The 19,436-nt window shown below is 35.9% G+C and overlaps 1 protein-coding gene and 1 pseudogene across 4 annotated transcripts in view; one reads left to right on the top strand and one right to left on the bottom strand.

Moving 5' to 3' along the window:
* STAG1 (stromal antigen 1) overlaps window positions 1-19,436 on the top strand; it is a 387,806-nt gene that overhangs the window by 20,886 nt on the left and 347,484 nt on the right. The window contains exon 2 of one of the 4 annotated variants that reach the window (XM_045856707.1): window positions 2,337-2,429. The exons of the other annotated variants lie outside the window; for them this stretch is intronic. The gene's annotated coding sequence lies outside the window, so the exon portion shown is untranslated. The remainder of the gene's footprint in view (window positions 1-2,336; window positions 2,430-19,436) is intronic. 4 annotated transcript variants of the gene reach the window in all.
* The window catches only part of LOC123830414, a 64,127-nt pseudogene continuing 46,729 nt past the window's right edge, over window positions 2,039-19,436 (bottom strand).

Raw genomic sequence — 19,436 nt, 5'->3', positions numbered from 1 at the left:
AGCAGGGATGAAGAGTGTCTCTAGGGAAGGCTGTGACTGCCTGATGAGTCAGTTCTCAAGTGTCGCAGGAATTGATGAACTATGTACCAGGCTGGTTCTCAGAATTGATATGTTTAGAAGTCCAGTTTTTTATTTACATCCAGAAGTGATTTGAGTTTCTAATGACTTCAAGTCTGAGGTATAAAGCAGGATGTCACATTATTGGTATACACTGAGAAGTGTAATTTTCAAATGAAATGGACTGTGTTCGCCAATCAGTGCATTCTCCTTCTGTAGGAAGATACGTATCAGACACAGAATATAATCTGAAGATTGACCCATAAACCTGGAATGAATCCAAGTGAGCTATATCATCTTAGTGTCAGTATTATTGAGCTATGATAGCCTGGTAAATCTGTCTGCACTACAGCAGATCTGGGTCAGGGCACTATCCACAGACATTGTTGGAGACAAACTGCCAAATTTAATATGTTTGAACACTCTTACTACTTACTTAATTTGGTTTCTGATATCACATAGCCAGACAAGACCTGGGTCCTGCTTCCCATGCCACCTTGTTTGGATTTTCTGTATTTACTTTCTTCATTCTACAGATGAAGTTTCTTATGTTTGATTCCTCTTTCTTTTTTCACCATAACTTTACTTCAGTTTTAAAGGAATCTTTTCTGTGTCCTTTGTACTGCTTCACTAACACATTCAATTTATCCTTGCACAGTGATTAAGATATATTGATTTTACTGCTTCCTCCCTGGTTGGAGGAAGAATATGGATTTAGTAGTCAATCCTGGATTTGAGATTGATCAAGTTACTTCTTTGAGATCCATTCATCCATCATCCCACAGGCACTATAGTCCTCCTGCTCTTCCTTGCCTCCTTCTCCTTCATAGTTATATTGAGGTTTAATTTATGTAACATTAAATGCTCTTGTTTTTAAGTATGTGTCAGTTCAGTGATTTTTTAAGTTAATTTGCAAAACTGTGCAACTATCACCACAATCTAATTTTAGAATATTTTCATCGTCCCCAAAATAAAATTCTGGGACCATGTGCAGTCACTTCTCATTTCCATCCCTAACTAGGCAATAATTAATTTGTATTTTATGTCTATAATTTGCCCCCTTTGGACATTTCATATAAATGGAATTGTATAATACATGGTCATTTGTGTTTGGCTTCCTTCATTTAACAGTGTTTTTGAGGATAATTCATGTACTGCCATGTTTTAGTACTTTTCGTTTTTATTGCCAAAGAGTTAGTCCATTTTGTTTATCCATTTACCGATTGATGTTGAACATTTGGGTTGTTTCCACTTTTTTTGTGAAAAAATGTGGATAATGCTGCAGTTCACTTAATTGTGAATAATGTTGCTTTGAACATTTGTGTACAAGCCTTGGTGTAGACATATTTTCATTTCTCTTTTGTTGTTACCTAGGAATAGAATTGCTGGGTCATGTAGTAATTTATGTGTAACATTTTAAGAAATTGCCCAATTTTTCCAAAAATGGTTATGCCATTTCTCCTGATCAATGTATGAGGGTTTCAGCTTGCCTATTCTTTTTATCTGAATGTTTAGAATGTCTATTTGTTTAGATTTCAATGTCACACAACATTAGCTGCTATTAGCAACCAAGAATCATAGCATCACAGCATTTTAGTACTACAGCTAGAAAAAAATAATGAAATTCTGCTTATGTCAAATGCAAAAATATAATGCTGAATGTTTAAAGACCTGGATTTCTATTAGGTGAATGTGGTTACTTGAAAATTTTCAATACAGCAAGAAAAAGTGCTCCAAAGAACAGTGGTCAAAATTTATTAACCTATTAAAAATAGCGTTTAATTATGGAAAACTTAAAGCATGCATATAAAGACAGAATAGTGAATTCTCACATAATTATTAACCAGCTTCAAAATTGTCACGTGCTGTGTTTCATATTTACCCATACCCCTCTCCCTTATTTTGAAACAAATTTTAGACATCTGAAAGATAAACATATGACCATTATTCTTTTTAAAATGTAAGTCTGTGCTTTTATTGGCTACTTGAGAGGGATGAAGTAGGGGTGGGGGGTGGAGTGAGTGGCATGAGTGGCCCTGAAGCCGGTCCTACCAAGCTTCAGGGCTTAGAAGTGACAGAGAGCTCGCTCAGGTAGTGGCCAATCATCTCTGGCTTGATTTCCACCTGGTTGAAAGTCTTCGCATTGTACACGCCCACCGGGTCTGGCAGGATGATCTTTTTCCGTGGGTGTGTCTTCACCACGTCAGGCTTCTCCCTGGGCGGTACTTCCTTCTTGACCTTGCGCAGGCGCTTTAGGGTGCGTGCTGCTTCCTCCCCAGGTTGCAGTTCAGTCGCCGCCGACAACTGATACTGTACAGCTGCGTCAGCTCCTCCCAGTACCTGTCAAGCAGCTGGTTGAGATCCACACTGAGGTAGGTGAACTTGTGGAAGGCCCGCTTCTTCTCCGGTTCTTCTGCTCCGCCATCTTGTCAGTTCTTTGGTAAGGACTAACATGGCCATATTATACCTAAAGTCATTAGTAATAATTCTTTATTATGAATTACTTCTGAAGAATGAGACGCAAAAGAAAAATTTAAATGTCTACTTTTTTTGAAAATGTAAACACTGATTTCCAACTTTAGGAATTAGATTTTTATATAAATGAGTATATGTCTGTGTTTTTGCTTTTCTTTCCTTCTCTTCTCTCTTCCTTCCTCCCTCCCACTCCTCCCTCTCCTCCCTCTCCCTCCCTCCTTCCTTCTTTTTTTGTCTTTTTTCTTTCTTTCTCTCTTTCTTCCTTTCAAAATAAGCTTCACCTTTTTTAGGGATTTTTAGGTCCTGTGTCTTTCTCTCCTTCCATCTCTGGAAAAAAGAATCATAAAATCATATTCTGTTTCTTGGTTTGTTTTCTGAAAACACTACAAGTTTTCCTATAAGTAGAATTGATTTCTTTAGTACTAAAATGTCTGTAATATCAAAGTCAATGATAACTATTTATGGTAAATGTGGGCTTTGTTTTTAATTCCAGTACTGATCCATATGGGCTACTCTGGTTTTTTGAGCCTCAGTTTACATGTGAAATGGAGATATCTATCTGTACTTTATTCACTTAAGATTGCCCAAAGGATAAAATGAGGTTAAGTAATAGCATGTGGATTTTACTTGGGGTCAAGGTTTGGGTCAGGGTGAACAATACTGTGTGGCTTTATGTTCTTGCATTTAAAAAGAAAAGAGAAATCGAGGAAGAGGGAAACTATTAATGCTTATTACGTATATTTTATTGTGAAAAACTGTTTACACAATTCCCAAATCCTTACAACAGTGTTTCTGGAAGGGATATATTATTATCTCCATTCCAAAGTGAGGCTCAAAAGTGTGAAGTAATTTGGAGAAGGTACATATTATTACACTTACTTTATGTCTGAGGAATGAAGGTTGGAAAAAAGAGAGAAATTTCTAGAAAGTCTTACAGTGAGTTGGTATGAGAATTTGAGCCCAGGGTAGCTTTAATTTGAAAGTTTGATTTCAGGTCAGGATGACAGCATAGGTAAATACAGCTTGCCTCCTTGTGCAGCCACATCAAAACTACAACTAAAATACAGAAAACCATTGCTCAGAACCATCAGAAATCCAATTGAATGGAAGTCTGACAACTATGGAATTAAAGAAACCTACATCCATCTAGATGGTAGGAGGGGCAGACTCACAAAACAGGCTGGTCCCACACCCATGTGTGGTGGATAAAAATTAGGGAGGGATATCTTGGGAGTGAGGAGTCCCAGCCCAATACCATGCCCTCCAGCCCAGGGTTCCAATGTAAGGAAGATAAGTCCCCCGTAACTTCTGGCTTCAAAACCAGCAGGAATTGAGTCAGTGGAAGAAACTGCTCAAGTCCCAAGCAGTTACCCTTAAAGAACCCAACACACGACCGTAATCAGACTGACTCTCTCTGAGGTGCAGCACTAGCGTAGCAGTTTAAGACACCAGTGGCATACAGGGAGGAACTAAAGTGTCTGCCATCAAGGTGGGAGCTAGACAAGGTAGACAACTTTCTCTCAGATAGAAGGGCAGGCAGAGGCCATTGTCCCTTTACTGAGCACTCTCCTCATGGAGCCACAAGCCATATCTGAGACTCCATGAACGTGGCTAACACTGTTTGCCCCACTCAGGAGATTCCCTGAGACTCTGTCCCACCCAAATTACAGGCACACTCAAGCTGTTAACCATGACTTTTCCATATGAATGGCTGGTCTTGGTTCATGCTTCACAACTTCCTAAATCCTATCAAACAAGCAATGGGTAAGCAGTACCAGGCCCAGCACTAGCAGCAGTCAGCCTAGATTCACAGCTTGGCTTTGCCTGGGCATCTCCAAGCCCAGCAAAGTAGCAGCCATCTCAGATTGCTTTAAAGCTCATGAAGTGTGGTCCTGGCAGAACACGGGTGGGGTGTGAGTTTGGCTTGCCCACCCAGTAGATAGCTACAGACCATATCGGAGCACCACCACCCTGTCCCTGCATAGCTGCTCCTCCATGGAGGGCAGAGATTGGTGGTCAGTGGTCATAGCCAGTCCTTGCAGTTGACTGGCCTGGGGAAACCCTTTCCAATGAACTGTCAACAGCAATCAAGACTCAACTATAAGAGGAGGGTGTACTCAGCCCACATATAGGGCCCACCTTGAGTAACCAACTTGGGTGATAGAGGAGGTTGTGACATTGGACCCTGCAGGACACCTGTTACATTAGGCCACACTGTTAAGACAGGAATCCATAGCAGTTCTACCTAATACATAGAAACAAACACAGGGAGGCTGCCAAAATGAGAGAGAAAGAAACATCTTCCAAATGAAAGAACAGATCAAAACTCCAGAAAAGGAATTACACAAAATGGAGATAAGCAATCTATCAGATGCAGAGTTCAAAACACTGGTTATTGGGATGCTCAAGGAATTTAGTGAAGACCTCAACAGCATAAAAAAGATCCAGGCAGAAATGAAGGATACACTGTTTAAAATAATCATTTACAGGTAAACAATAGTAGAGTGAATGAAACTTAGAATCCAATCAATGATTTGGAACATAAGGAAGCAAAAACCAAGCAATTAGAATAACAAGAAGAAAAAAGAATCCAAAAAAATCTGAGGATAATGCAAGCAGCCTACAGGGCAACTTCAAGTGTTTCAACATTCACACCATAGGGGTGCCAGAAGGAGAAGAGAAAGAGCAAGAAATTAGAAGTCTATTTGAAAAAATAATGAAAGAAAACTTCCCTAATTTGGCAAAGGAAATAGACATGCAAGTGTAGGAAGCACAGAGTCTCAAACAAGATAGATGCAAATAAGTCTCAAACAAGATAGATCCAAGACACATCATAATTAAAATGCCAGATGTTAAAGATAAAGATAGAGGGAGAATCTTAAAAGCAGCAAGAGAAAGGCAGTTAGTTACCTACAAGGGAGTTCCCATAAGGCCAATTTCTCAAAAGAAATTTAGCAGGCTAGAAGGGATTGGCGAGAAATATTCAAAGTCATGAAAAGCAGGGAACTACAGCCAAGATTGCTGTACCCAGCAAGGCTATCATTTAGAATCAAAGCGCAGATAAAGAGCTTCCCAGAAAGCAAAAACTAAAGGTGTTCGTCATCACCCAAACCATTAATGTATGAAATGTTAAAAGGGCTCATTTAAGAAAAAGATCCAAAACTATGAACAATAAAATGATGATAAATACATGTTTCTCAACAATTGAATCTAAAAAGCAAACCAAGCAACAAGTACAGCAGAAATAGAATAATGGGTATAGAGAGTGTTTTGATGGTTGCCAGATAGGCGAGGGATGTGGAAGAGTTGGTGAAGAGGTGAGGGGATTAAGAAGTACAAATAGGTAGTTAACAGAATAGCCATGGGGATGTAAAGTAGACAAAGAATTTATATGCATGACCCATGGACATGAACAATGCTGTGGGGATTGCCTGAGGGAGTTGGGGGCTGGCTGGGTAGAAGGGAACAAAGGTGGAAAAATTTGGACAACTGAAATACCATAATTAATAAAATATAATTTAAAAATAAATTACATGCAAAAAAGAAAGGAAATTTTATGCTTTTTTCTGTTGTGGGCAGTTGTGTACCGGGGAGAGAATGCATAGTTTTACTCTTTTTTTTCTTAAGCATTTATAGCTGCTTCGGTCAGTTAGTTAATTATTGTTATTAATAGTCATGTTTGTGGGTTTGGTCAGTAATTTATTTAGGCTTTACAGAAGAGTAGATGTTATTTTAATTTATATTGTTTTCTACATGGCTTAACTGGGTTTGTAAGATAAGTATCCTAGAATTCTATTGTCAAAGCTATAGATATAGCAGTGTTTTCAGAATCAGTTATCCAGGGACTAATGTCAACACTTTTGCCATAAGTATTTACCACCTTTTACTGGTACTTACTGCTATTTAAATTTTTAAATTGTCATTTTCCCCTGCATTCATTTTTAAAGGAAACTAGAATGTTATAGTGAATAGGGAAACTAATTTTACTTGCCATAAATAGAAAATAAACAACTAATTAGATTAAAAACTTTTTGTTATGTAACACCTGAAACTGCTCCTTAGCCACAAGTGGTTTGCATATCACTAATTGGAAATCTCAGATTTGTAAGATTAACCCCAAGAGTTTTATCTTTTTCCAATATTAAACAAGCTGATAGAGAAAGTTCGAGGAAGGTGCAGGCATTCATACTAATTAAGAGCAAGTAAGAGTAGAGCAGAAACCATTTGCACAGAGGCCCAGGTGAGTTAAGTATTGTGAACCATTAGAAGTTATTCATACTGATTATGTATACTGGTTATATATAACTTTTTAAAGCTGTAGTGATTGTCTAAAATGCCTAGTAGATTTTTCTCATTTTCTTTCTTTTTTTTTAATAAAATGTTTTTTACAATTTGTTTATTTTTAGAGAGAGGGAAAGGAGGGAGAAAGAGAGAGAGAGAGAGAGAAACATCAGTGTGCGGTTGCTGGCGGCTGTGGCCTGCATCCCAGGCATGTGCACTGACTGGGAATCGAACCTGCCATGCTTTGGTTTGCAGCCCACACTCAATCCACTGAGCTACGCCAGCCAGGGTTCATTTTCTTTTTTTAATTGATTTTTTATAGAGAAATATATAGATAGAAACATTGATTTCTTGTTCCCCTTATTTATGCATTCATTGGTTGATTCCTTTTAAGTGCCCTGACAGGCAGTTGAACCCACAACCTTGGCTTTTTGGGATGACGCTCTTAACCAAATGAGCTACCTGGCTAGGGCTCATTGGCTTTCTGAAGAGAACTTTTAATTGTGAAATAAAACATAGTGCATCAAACAAATGTACTGCTTCAATATTTATAAAGTAAACACTGTGACACTCTAATTTGGTCAAGAACCAGAACATTGTGAGCACCACAGACATTCCTTCATTGCATGCTCATTTGCATTACAAATTGCAGTACTCATCCTTTATCCTAAATGAACCAGTATCTTGACTTTTATGGTTATAATTGCTTGTTTTTAAAAAATATTTCTACCTACTAAGACTGTGTCCTGAAATGTTACAGTTAAGGCTTTGTTTGTTTTTGAGTTTCATGTAGACAGAATCACCCTCTATTTTTTTCTAGCCACCCTCACTTAATAGTGTGTTTGTGATGCCTATTTATGCTGCGTGGATCTGTGGTTGATTTTTATTTCTTTAGTGTTCAGTTGTACGTTATGCCTTAATTTATTGTACTATTGATGAATATTATTGTATAGCTTTATGCTCTCATATTTACAAATAATGCTTCTAAGAACATTCCTGTATATGTTTTTAATGCTCATGTGCAGCCATTTCTGTCCACTCTGTATCTAGGAGTGAAATTTACTGGTCTTAAGAAACTGTCCTTAACTTTTTTAATTAGGCTACTTTAATAGTGTTACAGCAATTTTTTCTTTCAATCCTCACCTGAGGCTATGTTTATGGATTTTTTAAGGGAGTAAAAGAGAGAGCAAGTGAATGAGAGAAACACTGATGTGAGAAACATCAGTTGGTTGTCTCCTGCTCGTACCCCCAACTGGGGATCAAACCTGCAACCTAGATAGATGGCCTGACTGGGGATCGAACCCACAGCCTTTTGGTCCACAGGATGATGCTCGAATCAACTGAGCCACCTGGCGAGGGTGTTTCATTTCTTTCTTTTTTCGTGTGTGTGAAAAGAATTTTATTCTATCTCTAAGTCAAATTGTCCAAAGCATCTCCATACTGGGAGAGTCCAATGTGCTACACAGATTGCTTCTGATAACATTTTCCTTTTGTTTTCAAAGAAATTGGACAAAGGGATATTGTATATTATAATAAAATATATGACCATATATGACCATATCACTTAACTCTGCTTGGTTAAGTAGATTGTATTTTACTATACTTGGCTTTTAGTTTCATTTAATGATAACTTCTCATTAAAACAGTTGCTTAACTAAAATGATTTATTTACTGTTTTCTAGTTTTAAATTTTTCTTGTAAAATTTACTTTGCAATACATAGTTTCTGCTAGGGGCTATGACTTAAACATTCAAGTGAAATATATTATGCAAATTGCAACTTTGTTGCAATTGAGGTGGAGTATAAAATTTTTTTTAAATTCTAGGATTGTGGAAAGGAAAAGTACAGTATAATTCTGCATAGTGGTGTGTGTATATGAGAGAGAGAAAGAAAAGAATTAGGAGCATTGGAGTAGAGAGGGAAGTATTAGAGATTAAAGGGAAAATGAAATATCAAAAATAAATATCTTAGAGAAGGGAATGCTAAAATAATTTTTAACACCTTAGTTTTTTGAAAACCATTATGAATTCAGATTTCAATACTGTAAGAAAATTAATCTTTAGACATAAGCATTTTAATAAAAACTTAATGGAATTTTGTGAAGGTGAACTTTTCTAGGCCTTAAGATAATCAGAAAGGAAGAAAAAAGAACAAAAAGCACCATATTTCTGGGGGTATATAATATAAGCAAAAGAAGTTGCACTATATTTTATCAATAAGTTCTGTGGTACTTATCTGAAGTTCTCAAACCCTCCTTTAATGAGGGAAAAGTTCATTTAAACTGACAGAAATAACTGTAGTTGTTCATCTATATAAATTGTATTGTAATCTGACATGCCTGGATTATAAATTCTCCATTAGGGTTGGTTATAAAGCAGGCATAGCACATGGTTAAGATAATTGTAGGAATTCACTGTATGTTTGAAAGATTCCATGATTCTTCTTCTTTAAAGATTTTATTTATTTAATTTTAGAGAGGGAGAAAGGCAGAGAGAGAAACATCAATATAAGAGAGAAACATTGATTGGTTGCTTCTTATAAGTGCCCCAACTAGGGACCAAACTCCCAACCCAGGTATGTGTCCTGATTCAGAATCAAACCTGCAGCCTTCACTTCGCTCAGCAACGCCCAACGAAGGAATCATACTAGCCACGGTTGAAAGATTCTGTGATTCTTTACTGCACATTATTTTTCAGGGGGTTAGGGGAGTGAATCAAGCATCTAAACATAGTATAAATACCCATAAGTAGGCAGTAAAACTGTTTCTTATTAGTGTATGACAATACATATTGGTTCCCCAACATTAACCTTTGCTTTAGTAAAAAATAAAAATTGAGGTGTTTACATAACATGCAGTTAGCTATTTTAAAGTGTTTTATTCAGTGGCATTTAGTGTATTTGTACTGTACTAACTCTATTTTCAAAATGTCTTTATCACACCAGAAGAACACCCCATGTCCATTAAATAATCACTTCCTGTTCCCCAGACCCCCAACAAAAATCAGTGCTTTTGACAACTAACTTACCTGCTTTCACCCTTACGGATTTGCTTATTTTTATGTTATTTCATATACATGAAATAGTTTAATGTGTATCGGGCTTTTATTAGCATAATGTTTTTTGAGTTTCATCCAAGTGGTAGTTTGTACCAATACTTACTCCTTTTTACGGGTGAATGATATTCTGCTGTATGTATATACCACAGTTTGTTTGTCTGATACATATTTTGGTCATTGTTGATAATGCTGCTATATATATTTGTGTAGAAATTTCTGTGGGAACATATGTTTTCATTTTTCTAGGGTGTCAAGCTAGGATTGGAATTGCTGGATTGTACAGTTAATTCTTTGTTTTGTTTTTTGAGGAACTGCCAAACTCTTCTCAGCAGCTGCTGCTGCACCATGTTCTATTTCCACCAGCAATGTAGGATTTCTGTTGCTCCACATCCTTGCCAGCACCTATTTTTATTTTTGTTTTGATTAGAGAAAAAAATCATTGCTTTGATTACTATAGCTTTATAGTAAGCTTTGAAATTGAGACATGTGAGCCCTCTGACTTTGTTCTTCCTTTTCAAAATTGTTTTGACTATTTGAGGCTCCTTTGCTTCCGTATGAATTTTAGTATTGGCTTTCCATTTGCATGTCCTACTGTGTGACAAGTAGTATCTCATTGTGCTTTTGGCTTGAATTTTCTTTTTTCTTTTTTTTTTAAAGATTTTATTTATTTATTTTTAGAGAGGGAAGGGAGGGAGATAGAGAGAAACATCAATGTGCGGTTGCTGGGGGTTATGGCCTGCAACCCAGGCATGTACCCTGGCTGGGAATCGAACCTGCGATGAATTTTCTTAATGAATAGTGCAGTTGAGTTTGTTGGCTAATTGTACAGGGGTGGACAAAAGTAGATTTACAGTTGTAATACAAATAAAATTCACAATAATTAATAAATTATATTACAAGAATAAGCACTGTTTCATCTACTCTCAACTATTGAATGAATCCACTTTTGCTGACCCCATATGTCAGCATTGGAAAAATGTCTTTTCATGCTTAAAGAGTACTTTGTTGCTGAATTAAAATAATTCTTTACATATTCTGTGTTTTAGACCCTTATCAGTTATATAGTTTTCAGATATTTTCTCCCATTCTGTGAGTTGTCTTTTAACTCATTTGATAGTGTTTGAAGTTAAATATCGGGTACAGTTTATGTGGAGTTTTTTTCCCCTGTAAGTACTTGTGTTCTGGTATCATTTCTAAGAAACCATTGCCAATTCCAAGGACATAGGTTACCCCACCCGTGATTTTTTTCTGACAGTTTTATAGTTTTAGCGCTTAAATTTAGGTCTTTGTTATATTTTGAGGTTTTTCTTTAAGATTTTGTTTATTTTTAGAGAGAGGGGAGGGGAGGGAGGGAGAAAGAAAGGGAGAGAAACATCCATGTGAGAAACATCAATCACTTGCCTCTCATAACGCATCCTACTGGGGACCGAACCTGCAACCCAGGCATGTACCCTGACTAGGAATCAAACTGGTTATCTTTTGCTTTGTGGGATGATGCTCAACCAACTGAGCCACACAGGTCAGATCCTATTTTGAGTTAAGTTTTATGTATGGTGTGATAGGAGTCCAAGTTTGTTCTATTTCATGATGGTATCAAATTATCCCATTTTTTGTTGAAGAGACCATCTTCCCCATTGAATTGTCTTGAATCCTTCTTAATAATCAATTGAGTATATATGTATGGGTTTATTTTTGGACTCTCAATTTTTTCTGTTGGCATATATCTCTATCCTTATGCCAGTACCACATTGTTTTGATTGCAATAGCTTTGTAATAAGTTTTGCAATTGGGAAGTATGAGCCTCCTACTTTTTCTCTTTCAATTTTTTTTTTAGTATTTTTGGCTCGTTGTAATTTTGTATGAATTCAGGGGCTGATTTTTTCATTTCTGCAAAAAGGGCCTTTGGAATTTTGGTATTGATTGCACTAAATCTGTAGATAGCTCTGGGAAGTACTGTCACTTTAGCAATATTAAATACTCCTTCAAATCCACTGGATGCCGTTTGATTTAATTTTCTCCTTAATTTCTTTCAGCGGGGTTTTTGTGTTTTTTTTTTTTTTTAGATTTTATTTATTTTTAGAGAGGGGAAAGGAGAGAGAAAGAGGAGAGAAACATCAATGTGTGGTTGTCTCTCGTGCACGCTCCCTACTGGGGACCTGGCCCACAACCCAAGCATGTGCCTTGACTGAGAATCCAACTGGTGACCCTTTGGTTCGCAGGCTAGCACTCAATCCATTGAGCCACACCAGCCAGGACTGTTTTGTTGCTTTAAGTTACAAGTCTTTAAATCCCTTAGTTAAAATTATTCTAAGCTGTTTTATTTTTGGGTATTATTTTAAATGCAGTTGTTTTTTTAATTTCCTTTTTGGATTGTTCATTGCAAATGGAAACACGACTGAGTTTTACATGTTGATCTTGTATCCTGTAACTTGGTTTGATTCACTTATTAGCTTAGTAGTTTATTTGTAAATTCTTTGGTATACTGTATATAGGATCATATCATGTGCAACTGGAAGTAGTTATACTTCTTCCTTTCCATTATGGAATTTTAAAATTCTTTTTCCTACCTAATTGCTCTAAGATTTCCAGTACAATGTTAAATATTACTGGGCCTCCTTTTTTTGCTCTTGATCTTAGGGGCAGAACTTTTATTTTAGTCTTTTATCATTGAGTATGATGTCAGCTGTGGGCTTTTCATGAATTCCTTTTATTTTATAAGGAAGCTCCCTGAATTCCTAATCTGAGTGGTGTTTTTAGCTTGAAAGGGTATTTAGTTTTGTCAAATGTTCTTTGTTGTGTTTTTTTTTTGTGTGTGTGCGTTTCTGGAAATAATCATGTGTTTTTCTTCCTTCATTCTAATAATATGATTTATTACATTGATGATACTATGTTGAACCATCCTTACATTCCTGGAATAAATCTCAGTTTGTCATGCTGTATCATCCTTCTAATGTACTCTTGTATTTGGTTTGCTAGTATTTTGTTGAGGAGTTTTACATGTATATTCATAAAGAATACTGGCCTATGTTTTTTTTTTTTTTTTTGTATCTTTGTCTAGCTTTGGTATCAGGGTGATGTTACTTTAATAGAATGTGTTAGGAAGCATTAATTACTTTTGTAATTTTTGGAAGAGTTTAATAACATTAGTCTTAATTATTTTTAAAACTTTTGGTAGAATTCACTGATGAAGCCATCTGGACCTGGACTTAGCTTTTTTTTGGAGTATTTTGATTATTGATTCTCTTGTTATAGGTCTATTGAAATTTCCTTTTTCTTCTTGAGTTACTATAGAAAGTTTCTGTGTTTTTAGGAATTTGCTCTTTTCATTTAGATTATCTAGTTGTACAGTTGTTCATAGTGTTCTCTTATAGTCCCTTTATTTTCTCTGAGATTGGTAGTAATGTCCTCACATTCATTTTTGATTTTAGTTATTTGTATTTGTCCAGTTTTTAAAAATTGAGCAAAGATTTGTTACTTGTAATTTGTTTTAAAAACTAACTTGGTGTTATTGATTCTCTTTTTCTATTCTCTATTTCATAATCTATTCCCTAGTCTTTATATTTTCCTTCTTTTTGCTGACTTTGGGTTTAAATTGGTCTACTTATTTTAATTCTTTAAGATATAAAATTAGGTTATTGATTTGAGAGTTTTTCTTCTTTAGTATAGGCATTTACAGTTATAAATTACCTTCTGAGCTCTGCTTTTGCTGTATACCAAGGTTTTGGTAAGTTATATTTTTATTTTCATTGGCCTCAAGTTATTTTCTGATTTTTCTTGTGAATTATTCTTGACCTATTTCTTGGATGAGGGAGGCTTACAGTGCTAATTTTCCAGTTTTCTTTTAGTTTATTGATTTCTAATTTCATTCCATTGTGGTCAGAGAAAATACATTGTAGATTTCAGTCTGTAAATTTATTGAGGATTATTTGTGCCTAACATAGTCTATCCTGGAGAATATTCTGTGTATTTGAGAAGAGTGTGTGTTCGGCCTCCTGTGGTGAGTGTTTTATATATGTATGTTCAACTTGACTTACAGTGTTCAGATCCTCTATTTCCTTACTAATATTTCATCTAGATGTTCTAGCCACTGTTGAAATGGGGTTTTGTAGTCACTAACTTTTATTCCACTGTATCTTTTTCCTTTAAGCTCTCAGTGTTTGTCTACGTATTTTGGAGATTCTTTCCTGCTTATAATCATCGTTTTGATAAATTAATCTTCTTAATATAAGTTGTCCTTCGTAATAATTTTTTACTTAAAATCTATTTTGTCTGCTGTTAGTATTGCTACCTCAGCTCTCTTTTGGTTACTATATGAATGTGATAGCCTTTTCTATACTTCCAAGCTATTTGTGTCTTTGAATCTGTAGTGAGTCTGTAAGGAGCACATAGTTGAATCATATTTTTAATTCATTTTGGCAGTCTTTGCCTTCAAATTTGTGAGTTTAAGCCTTTTACATTTAAAGTATTAACTAATAAGAATTTCTGCCATTTTGCTATTTCATATGGTACTGAAGTCCATGAAGTCTTCATGGTCAGCCAGTGACCTGGCATTTCTTGAGTTAGTGGAGCCAATAAAGAAAAAAAGAAAAAAAAGTGTTCTCTGTCTTAAATTTTCTTGAGAGATGCTGTCCAGGAAGCTACTTCAGTTCAATAGGGTTGAAATAGTCACCAGCCTCTGGGCTATTCTTTTAGTGATCTGTTAGTCAGATGAAAATACAATCCCAATTTTTGAGAGATTGTATTCCTGATGACCACCCTGGCACCAGTAAGCTGCAACAAGAATGCAGGTTGCCATATTCAGAGGTGCCTGCCTCCAGGCTGGTGGATGGGGCATGGTAGCTACTACACACAGTGCAGAAATTAATGACAGTTAAGTAGCTTCTTCTTTCAGCACTCTTGTGGACGCTGCATGTGTCCAGAATTATGAAATAGTTGATTGTAATAGTTCTTGGCAACTCAGTTATTTTTTCCAGTGGAAGGAACAATTTTTGGAGATTCTCTGTCATTTTCTGTAATGTTAGCTCAGCCTTTACTTTTACATATTGACATTTTATCTAAACAATTTGCTGGCCTAAAATCTATAAATGAGCCATGATAATTGAAGTGAATTTTAAGCTTAACTATAAGTGAAAATATAATAACTTATGAAACTATATTAGCTGATTTAATTTAATAACTTAAATTTAACTTTGGCCACTATTGGTTGGAAATAATTTTAACAAGTATTAATTTTTATTTTAAAAAAATAAGTGTAAAAGAATAACCAAGTTGGGTGTGAAATGATAATTAAAATCTAATTTAATACTATAGTTAAACTGTGGGGGGCAAAGAAATAGGTCTGCCTACTTTTTGATACTCATTAGTAGTATGGGTAAAGATAATAGATTTGTAAAATGATTCTCCCAAAAGTAATAGCTACCTTTTATTGAGTAATGGCTGTATTCATTGAATACTGAAAGATGCATTGGATATGATCTATTATCATTCTTAAACACCTACAGCATATGTATTTATCTTTTCAGTTGAGAATATTGATGTTCAGAAAGGCAACTATATTTACATTTGGGAGAGGAATATCAGCTATTAAGTGGCAAAGATAGGAAGCAAGTGCAGGTCTTTCTGGCTCTTTATACTTCTGAGTGTTTTTGATTGTAGGATACACAATGACTTCTATGACTTATCTGAAAAGGTAGAATGAGCACTACTTTCTCTGTAGAGACAATTTTCTAATGATGAGATACTGGGTACTGAATGGTTCTTCCTTTGGTAAGATTTTTAAATATCTGTATAAAAAGATACAGACATTTGAGGACAGAATAGTTGTGGTTGTGTGCCAACTAGTGGTTAGCTTTTCATCAAGATCTAAATAAAAAGTTCAAGGACAACAACCAGCTTTCACAAAAAGTCTATTTTAATATAATATTTCTCAGACAATTGAGTATTTAAAAAATAATATATTTAAAAGTTTTTGAAGATGCAGTAACTCAGGATAGGGATTGTTACATTTACTTAAAGTATTTGAGAAGACACATTTATGTACTTTTAAATTGTTCTTGAGAGATTTAGCATTAACATCTTGCTCATAATCCCATTATAAATAACAGGAAGGTTCATATATTCTGTAACTAGAAGGGACTTTTGAAATAATTAAGTCCTGTATATTCACTTAACAGATGAGAAAACCCAATTTGAAAGTTACTGAGTTTAAAAACCACTTTAGTGATTCTTTCCTCTGTCTTAAAGTTTTAAGTGCTTAATTGCTGAAGATTAGGAATGGAGGATAGCACGAGCATCCAGAAATCATTTTCTATAAATGCCCATGCTAGGTAAAGCTGTCTCAATGGAGAGGAAGAAACAGTTTGGGAGGTATGCCAAAAAGGAGAGGAGCTGGAAGGACATTGTCACATTATAGGTATACAGAAAAACATAACACATCAGAAAAGGAAGAATGAACAGTTGTTTTTCAACAATAGGACACCTTGGTATTCTAAAGTAATTTATAGGTATTTATCAGGAAGAGTGGAGGTGAGGCATAGTAGAGTTTATTGCCCCAAAATATACCTTTTTGGGATGTGAATATTTTAAAACTGGTTATTTTTAAAGCCCAGAAGGCTCAGGAAGAACCTTTGACCTTACCCTGTGTAAAAGAATTTAAGGTAGAAGAGCCAATTCCAGGAAGGAGCTGTCACTGTAGATAACTATAGTGTAATATGAACGAGGTATTGTAGACAGGGGGAGCCTAGCAACATCCATTTGACCAAAGTCCTCTCTGTGTCATACTGTCTCTGCATGGCCCAGCAAACATGTTTATCAAACGTTTACTTTCGAATCTTCATGTGAATCGCCTTTCCTCAACTTTGAAGTCCTAAACCACCATTACCTCTTCTCTTTAGCACATGATAGCAATTAAGCCCCAATTTGTCCTGGGGCCTCATAGGCTTATGTAAACCCTTGTATGTACGTTCGTATTTAAACTTGGTTAATTTCTCCTGTTAATCTGTCTCATGTCTATTTAATTCTTAGGCCAGTCAGAGGAACCAGAAGGGTTAGTAAAATTTCTTCTTCTTCTGTAGAGGGATGTAACATGGTAACAGGCATAAAATTTTTAAAATGATCATATGTAGAAATGATGTGAGTACTTGGTAGCATCCTTTTTGTTAGGAGTATTCAGATTTATTGCTATTAACTTTTTACTGGTTCCTCTGAAAATATTTCTCTTTTAGAAAAACTTGAATGTGAGAGACTTAAAAATTGTGAATTGCAAACTGTAGTAGTCATTTTGTACATTTTAATTTAGTGGTTGTCAGTCTAATGACAGGGTTATATTATATAAAAATTGTCTAAGGAGTTTTTTTTTTTTTAGAAAGCATGTATCCATTTATGTCTCCCTTTGATAAAACAATGTGTAAATTTAAAGTCAGAGTAAAGAGAAAGATACTATTTATATTTTGAAAATATACTTACCCAGGTGATTATTCTGCATCAGTTTCCCTTCCTACTTTACAAAAAAAGAGTGTAAAAAGAAAGAAATTCAAACTAAAATCTTTTGTCACAGACCGGAAAGTAATTTGGCGGGAGTCTTGTTGATCAAGAGAGCTTTAAAATAAGGAGTTTTAAGATGTTTACTTAAAACTGAAACTGCATTGATACTTTGGATAAGAGATAATGACAGACTGATGTTGCAGAGGAAGACTTACTCAAATTATCTTTAGAAAAAAATAGAAGGGGTCAGAGGTGAATCATAGGTAGACAGACAAATGAAATTGGGGTAACGAACTATAAATGTTAGCAGAATTGAGAATGACCTTTTAGTTTAAACTTTTAAAGTTAAAATCAATTCAGCAAATGTGATAAGTTCCATTCTAGATAAATGAGTGAACAAAGAAGGAAAGATCCCTGTCCTAATGGAAGTTACAGCATTTTAGTTTGGGGGGGGGCACAGTAAGTAAATGAAATGGTAAGTAATAAGTACTGTTAGAAAAGAAAAAAGTGGAGTAAGGTAAGGTGATGGAGAGTGTTGGGAGGCCAAAGGCTGCAAATTTTATTATGATAGAATAGTAAGGAAAAACTTAACTAAGCACTGCAAATCTAAAGCAGGGGTGTCCAACCTGTGGCCTGCATGCAACCTAGGATGACTACAAATGTGGCCCAACACAAAATCATAAATTTACTTAAAACATTACGAAGATTGTTTAGATTATGTATCACAATGTATTTCATGTGTGGCCTAAGACAACTTTCCTTCTTCCAGTGTGGCCCAGAGACATGAAAAGGTTGGATACCCCTGAAGCATTAACTGTCTGATGTAAATACACATATGGTGGTAGGGAAAGCGAGCTTTGCAGATGACCTGGTGGTGATGTCAGTGTAGGGACCTACATAATACAAACCAGGAATTTGTGAAAGATTTCTAGGCTAAAGATATAAAAATGTGATCATTATTTTGGATGATATTTAAAACCATAAGACTAAATGCAGTCATCCACAGGGGCTGAGTACAGATATTGATGGGAACAAAATGATACCACCCCAAAATATGCCTCTAGCATATTGATTTTTTTTAAGCCTGTTTTTTTTTTTTTTAAGATTTTACTTATATTTTTGAGAGAAGAGAAGGGACGGAGAAAGGGAGAGAGACATTGATGGGTGAGAGAAACATCTATCCATTGCCTCTTGTGCCCCTGGCTGGGGACCTGGCCCACAACCCAGGTATGTTCCCTGACCAGGAATTGAACTGGGGACCTTTTGGTTCACAGGATGATTCTCAGCCCACTGAGACACACCAGCCAGGGCTAAACTGGTTACTTTAAAGAAACGGGCCCTGGCTGATGTGGCTCAGTGGATCGAGTGCTGGCCTGTGAACCAAAGGGTCACTGGTTCAGTTCCTAGTCAGGGCACATGCCTGGGTTGCAGGCCAGGTCCCCACCAGTTGGAGGCACGTGAGAGGCAACCACACATGGATGTTTTTTTCTCTGCTTCTTTCTCCTTCCCTTCCTCTCTCTAAAAATAAATAAATAAACTCTTTTAAATAAAATAAACAGGCAATACTGATGAAGCTCTGAAAACTGAAAAGTTAACCTTTTGTAAAGAATATTTACATTTATAATGAAAATCTTCATTTGTAAGGATGCCTCCCTCTCTGTGCCAGGAAGAGAAGGATGATTCTAAATCTCTAGAAAGTTTTTAATAATGGAGAAGGCAGTGGCTTCAATTTGTGTTAACAACCTTAGCCTTTTTACTGTGCTTCTTCAGATAACCCCCATAGCTGACTCTTCACTCCCAATATCCTCTTTTCTCTTCAGCTGCAGATGGCATTTAGGTGGTGGCTTAGGCCATTTGTGGACGTTTTTCAGTTTTCCTTGGTTTCTTCCATGGATACAGGAGGTATATATGATAGTAAACTTTTATTTTTTTCCTGTCAGTTTGCTACTAATTTTATTGTTAGAGTAGCCAAAGAACCTAGAAGAGAAGAAAGGGAACATTTTACTCTTCTATAATACAGAAGAGTGCCATGGTTTATTTTGCAGGGATATGTGTTCTATTTGTTAGGGGTTGGGGAGGAGAGAA

Source organism: Phyllostomus hastatus, unplaced genomic scaffold (genome assembly GCF_019186645.2).
Source record: "Phyllostomus hastatus isolate PE091 unplaced genomic scaffold, TTU_PhHast_1.1 phas_scaffold_129, whole genome shotgun sequence".
Taxonomy (NCBI): Eukaryota; Metazoa; Chordata; class Mammalia; order Chiroptera; family Phyllostomidae; genus Phyllostomus; species Phyllostomus hastatus.
This window is presented reverse-complemented; position numbering and strand designations above follow the sequence as displayed.